Source organism: Manis javanica, chromosome 5, assembly GCF_040802235.1.
Source record: "Manis javanica isolate MJ-LG chromosome 5, MJ_LKY, whole genome shotgun sequence".
Taxonomy (NCBI): Eukaryota; Metazoa; Chordata; class Mammalia; order Pholidota; family Manidae; genus Manis; species Manis javanica.
The window spans coordinates 4,016,869-4,024,003 of NC_133160.1; positions in this window are offsets into that span (position 1 = coordinate 4,016,869).

The window sequence follows — 7,135 nt, forward strand, 5'->3', positions numbered from 1 at the left end:
ATCAATTTAGGGTGAGTTGACATCTTTATTATATATTGAATCTTCCAATCCATGAATATGGCATGTCTCTTCATTTAGTTAGGGCTTTGATTTATTTCCTCAGCACTTTACAGTTCTCAGCATACAGGTCCTACACGTGTTAAGTTTTTATTAAGTATTTTGTTTTGCTTGGAACAAATTGAAGAGACTATTGTATCATTTTTTTCTTGATAGACTTAATTTTTTTTTAGAGCAGCTTTAAGTTCACAGCAAAATGGAACGGTTGGTACAAAGATGTCCCATCTAACTCCTGGCCACATAACCTCCCCCATTATCAACATGCCCCACAAAAATGGCACATTTCTTATGACTGATAAACCTACGTGGCCATGTCATCATCACCCAGAGTCCGTAGCTCACATCAGGGCTCACTCTTTGCATTGTACAATCTATGGGTTTAGACAAACGGAGAATGACATGCATCCACCATTAAAGTGTCATACAGAATATTTTCACTGCCCTAAAAATGCCCTGTGCCCTGCCTGTTCACCCTCCCGTCCCCTCTAACCCCTAGCGAATACTGATCTTTTTAACTGTCTCTATAGTTTCGCCTTTTCTGGAATTTCATATAGTTGGAATCATGTAGTTGGATGTAGCCAGTTTTCAAACTGGCTTCTTTCACCTCATGATATGCACGTAAGTTTCTTCCATATCTCTTCACGGTTTAATAGCTCATGTCCTCTTAGTGCTGAATAATATTTCAGTGTCTTGATGTGCCACCATTTCTTTATCCATTTGTCTGCTGAAAGACATCTTGGTTGCTTCCAAGTTTGGGCAGTTATGATAAAACTGCTGCAAATATCCATGGGCAAGCTTTGTGTGGACATAAGCTTTCAGCTCTTTTGGGTGTATACCAAGGAATGTGATTGCTGGATCATACAATTAAGAGTGTGTTTGGTTTTATAAGAAACTGCCGCATGGCCTGAGCATTTGATGTCGTTAGTATTCTGGATTTTGGCTGTTCTAAAAAGTGCGTTGTGGTGTCTTGTTGTTTTAATTTGCATTTCCCAGATGACATGATTTGGAGTTTATTTTCATGGGGCATAGATTACGGCACTTAGGGGTCACTGCCTTATCTGTTGCATGTTCTTTGTTTCATTGGTTTCTGCCTTTATCTTTATTATTTCCTTTATTCTCTTACTTGAGCTTAATTTTCTCTTTTTTCCCTAGCTTCTTAATGGTAATTTATATCATTGATCTTTAAACATTTCTTGCTTTTCTAATACAAATTAGAATCTATAAAGGTCCCTGTAAGCACTGCTTCAAGTGCATCTGACAAACTTTGATAGGTTGAGTTTTCATTATCATTCAGTTTGAGGTATTTAAGAATTTTCTTTGTGATTTCATCTTTGATCCAGGGGTTCTTTAAACATGTGTTTCTTAACTGCCAAATATTCGGGAGCTTCTCTGTATTTCTTTTTAATTGATTTCTAATTTAATTCCATTGTGCTCATAGAAAGAAAAACCTCTAAGTTTTCAATCTTCTGAAATTTATTGAGACATTTTATGGCTCCCATATGGTCTGCCTTGATGCATATCCCATGTTTATGCAAAAGACTGTATATTCTGGCATTGCTGGGCATGGTGTTTTATAAATGTCAGTAAGGAAAGGTGGTTGATAATGTTGGAATCTTTTATATGTTTATTGATATTTTTTTTTGGTCAATTTAACTATTAAATTTAGAGAGAAAACATAAAAGTCCATCTAGGATTGTGGATTTTTCTACCCCTTTGGTTCTATCGAGTTTTTATTCCACACTTTTTAAAACTTTGGTATTAGATGCATATACATTTATGGCTATGTTTTCCTGATGGATTGTGAAATGTTTACATTATCATTATGAAATGTTCCCTTTTCATCTCTGGTAATATTTCTCTTCTTATACTCTGTGTGATATTCATGTAACAATACCAATTGTGCTTACCATTTTCATAATGTATTTTTTTAAATATTTAAACCAATTCAATTGTGCTTACCATTTTCATAATGTCTATTTTTTCTATATTTACTTTTAACCCATGTCTTTGTTTCTTATAGGGTACATGTAGTTGCATCTTGCATTTAAAAATCTAACTGGACAATATTTGCCTTTTAATTGGAGTGTTTAATCCAATTAAATATATATATGTATTTTAATATAGTGATCAATAAGGTCGAGGTTAAGCCTTACCATTGAGCTGTTTGCTTTTAATATGTCTTTTTTTTTCTTTCTCAGTTCAACAGAAAATTTTTAGTATTTTTAATATTCCATTTTAATTCCTTGTTTTCTTTTAAAATATACATCTTTATGATTTGTTTTTAATGTTTGTTCCAAGGATTACAATATACATCTTTTCCCTCAATTTTTTTATTGTGGTAAAATACACAAACATAAAGTTTACAACCTAGTCATTTTTAAGCGTACGGTTCAGTGGTATTAAATCCCCTCATAGTGCACTGCCACACCACCGTCCATCTCCAGAGCTCTTCATCTCGTAAAACTGAAACTCTGTCCCCATTAAACATTACCCACCATTTCCCCTTTATCCCCCACCCCTGGTACCCACTACTCTACTTTCTATATGATTTTGACAGAGTACCTCATATATAACTGAAATCATACAGTATATCTTTTTGTGACTAGCTTATTTCATTCGGCATGACGTCAAGATCCATCCATATTGTAGCATGTGTCAGAATTCCCTTCTTTTTTAAAGCAGAATAATATTCCATCCTATGTATATATCACATTTTGCTTATCTGTTCATCTATCAATGGACACTTGATTTGCTTCCACATTTTGTGAATGCTGCTGCTATGAACATGGGTTTGCAAATATTTCTTTGAGACCCTGTTTTCAATTTATTTTGGGAAGTGGAATTGCTATATCACATGGTTATCCTGTTTTAAACTTCTTTAGGAGCTGCCACACTGTTCTCCGCAGAGGCTCCACCATTTTCCATGGTCACCAGCAGTGCATGAAAGTTGTAATTTCTCTGCATTTGTACCAACAGTTTGACTTTCTGTTCTTCCTGGTAGAAGCCATCCTAATGGGCGTGAGGTGGTGTCCCACTGTGGTTTTGATTTGCATTTCCCAAATGACTAAGAATGTTATTAAGCATTTTTTATGTGCTTATTAACTATTTGTGTATCGTCTTTGGAGAAATATCTGTGCAAGTCCTTTGCTCATTTGGGGGTCAGATTGTTTGTTTCTTTTGTTGTCGAGCTCGCTCACCGCTGGTGGAGTGGTTTGTAAGTGTCAGCTGGGTCAAGGTGACAGTGTCTGTCAGGTCTCCCATATCCTTGCTGACTTTCTGCCTACTTATTCCATTGCTCAGAGAAAGAAGTGGGGAGGTCAAGGAGCGTAATTGTGGGCGTGTCAGTCTCCTTCCAGCTCCACCAGTCATGGCTCCTGTAGTTTGTGCTCTGTCAGTGGGGAAATCCGTGTTTGGGATTGTTATGTCTTCTCGGTGAATTGATTATTTTATCATTATGTAATGGTATTGCTTACACCTAGTAGTTTTCTCTGATCTGAAGAAAATTTGTCTGATAGTAATGGGGCCTCTCCTTGCTTTATTTTGATCACTGTTAATTTGGTATATCTTTTCCATATTTGTCTTTGTAATCTGCCAATATGATGAACCAGCAAACTTTTTCTACAAAAAGGGCCAGTGAGTAAATATTCTAGGTTTTGTGGCCACATACGGTCTCTGCCTCTTTCCCTTCTTCTTTTCCTCTTCCTCACAACCCTTACAAATTGTAAAGACCATTCTTTAGAACAGGTCATGGGCTGGGCTGGGCCTGTGGGCCACCTTGCTGGTCCCTGAACAATTACATTTTAGGTACATTTCTGATGGACGGCACACCTAACTGGGCCCTTTTCTTTTCCTTTTATCCATTGGGGTTAATATCTGTTTTTAATTGCTGTTTTTAGACCATTTAGATTTAATGCCGTTATTGCTGTAATTGAATGTAGGTCTACACTCTTATTGTTTTTCTGTCTTTCTCAGTTTTTTCCTCTGTTCCTTTTCTGCCTTCTTTTGAATTATTTGAATATTGTTAGTATTCCATTGATTTTTGTCTATTGGCTTTTTGGCTTTATTTCTTGGTTGCTTTTTAGTTGTTGATGGTGAGGGTGTCATGGTGTCACTTCACGCCAAACATATCAATTACCCATAATCTACAAGTTAAATTGTAATTGTTTAAATAATTTACTGTGATAGATTATAAATCTGTAATTTAATGCATTGAATATCCGTAGCTTTTTGTATGCCAATCGTGCCTCAATAAAGAAGTTTAAAATATTTTTCTGCACCGATCTCTCCCCTTAGGGATTTCCAGGACCGGAGTGGCAGGCCTGTCAATGTTGTCTAACAAGTTTCTGAGGCGCCCATTTTCCTGAGATCCGTTCTTCAGATTAGATCATTCCCATTGACCTATTCTCTAGTTGACTGACCTTTCCTCTGTCATCTTCATTCTGCTGTTGGCCCATCCAGTGAAGTTTTGATATCATATACTTTCTCAGATTTTGGATTTTGATTTGATTCTAAGAGAAGTTTTTCTTTTATAAAATTTTATATTAACAGAAAGGCTGCCAAGATCACATGGGGTGTTTCCTCCAAATACCCCTCACACAGTCATCCCTGATGGTAACCTCCCACCCAGACCGGTTGCTGGCAGTGAGACAACGCTGCGAGCCCGAACCCCGACTGCATTCAGGTCTCCCCCGTGTTTACGCAGACGTCCTTTTTGTCTGAGGATTCCATCCAGGGTACCACATCGCGTTAAGCGCCTTTTGTTAGGTTTCTCTTTCTTTGCCCAAACTTCTATTTTTCCATTCATTTCCAATTGTTCAGCTTTACCTAGTGAAAGATGATTAGAACAGCTGCTTTGGAATCTTTGAGTGACAATTCCAACATCTGGGGTCCTCTCGGGTTGTCTGATTGCCTCCCCTGGAGATGCGGCCGACGTCCCTGGTTCTGGGTATGCCTTATGATGGTGGATTTTTATCCTGCACGTTCGGTTTGTTTTTGTTGTGTGAGAAGACTGGACCCTGTTAAAAGCCCTCTGCAGAACGGCGGTTTTCTTCTGCTCACCCTGGCCCTTGTCCTGTCTCGCCAGAGGCCTGTCCCACTGGGTACAGCCCACCAGCTCCTTCTCCGCCTCCGTGGGCAGTGGCTCCAGCCAAGCTGCTAGTGCCCGGCCAGAGCACGTCCCGCTCCAGGGCCCATGGGCTGCTTGGGTGCACGCGGTGGCTCAGCCCTCAGCCTGTCCGTGCCTGCCCTCTGCTCACCGCGGTGTGCCCACTGTGCCCTCTGCTCCTGCTCACCCGCGTGTGCTCAGCCGGACACAGCGGAAGAGCCGCAGGGGGCCTCTGCAGAGCTCTGGACTGCTCGCACGCCAGGCAGCTCTCCTGCCAACTCTGTGCCTGGCCTCCCCGAATCCCCAGCACTGCCCCTCCAGCTCAGGAAGACCACTGGCCCTGATGGGCCCTCCTCCCTGGGTGCACTCAGCTGTGGCCTCCGCTTCCTCGCGCTCAGGCCTAACTCTCCAGTGCCTTGTGCACGTCTGCCTGGTTTTCCCACTTGGTTAAGGCACTAGGGCCATCCGCCCCCTGCCCGACTGCCATCACGGCTGGGAACAGAGCTCGGTGGGACCAAGGCTGACAGGGTGTGAGCCACGTGCTGCCTGCCCTCTCCCTGCCCTCCCCCTGCACTCCCCCATCTCCACGACCTTCAGCCCCTCGGCAGCCCTGAATTCCGCCCTCTCACATTCAGGCGGGGAGCACCGAGGCTTCCTGTTGGGGGCCCAGCTCCCTGGTGCTCAGGACTGGGGGCGTCCTCAGGGACAAAGTCGTGTACATGCAGACCTGTCTTGGGGTGTCCCTTCCTTCAAGGCTTGCTGCTTGTCAGTTGCTGGTATCTTCACATAGCTGTTTTCTGTATTTCTTAAGAGCTTATCCTTTTCCCAGGACCACTGCCGCTCTGCTTGCTGGCCCTCACAGCCTCCTGGGAGAGGGACACTAGCGCCGTGTTTTTACTCCTCTTTACTGATGAGGTGGAGTGATCAGGTCACACGCCAGGCAAGGCCGGGCTCAGGCCAGAAGGCAGAGCCATGCCTCCCCTGCGCCCTGGGAGGGGACTGAGTCTACTACCACAGGCATGGGGCTCGGCTGTCAGGCCCAGGCTCCTGGAAATCGTCGTCCCTAAGGTATTTGCTCGCACTGGCCCTCTTTGGAACCTTGGGCCTTCCCTGGAACTGGAATTTATTCCAGCTGCAACCAAGTGCTGGCGTGGGCTCCCGCAGGTTGGTGACAGAGGGGGCGGCTTTTGGTGAACTGCAATCAGGGGCTGTCTTCAAGGTGTGAGTTCAGCCTGCCTCGTGTCTGCTTAAAATTTCCCCAATGGCTCCCATTGCTTAGACTAAAAACTCACCTCCCTCCTATGGCCTGTAAGGCTTTATGCCCTGGGCCTGTCCATCACACCCACCTCCCCTCACCCACCTCTCTTCTTTCCAGACACACTGGCCTCCTGTCTACTCCTTTAGCTTATCATGGCCTCTCCCACCCCAGGGCCTTTGCACAAGGGGTTCCCTCTTTCTGAAATTATTTCTTCTGTCCTCTGCACCACTTACTATTCCCTCATCCTTGGAATCTCAGCTCAGATACCATCCCCTTGAAGGATCTTTCCCCACTGGCTCTCTCCCCAGGCCCTCTCTGGCTGCGCTGGCCCCTCTGCTACAACTGCTGTGGGCTGTTTATTTACAGCACGTTTTCTTACCAGAGCCGGGGAGGAAATGGAACCGCCTTGTCTTCTGTCCACAGGAGGAAACAGCGCCTTCCTCTGGGGGGTGGGGAGGCCCAGCAGGCTGTGCTCACCAGACCCTTCCCACCCCAGGCGCACTACCCTCAGGGCATCTGCTTGGTCTCTGAAAATCTCAACAGAAAACAAACCAAACCCCAAAGCAAAAGCACCTTCTCAGGTGAAGGAGGGGTGGCAGAGCCCTTGTCGGCCCTCAGAACCTTCCCAAGGTTCGCCAGGAGGCTGGCGGCTGGAGAGTATAGGGCTCATGGTGCTTGTCTTCCCGCCCTGGGAGTGAGAGGTGGGCAGCCTGTGG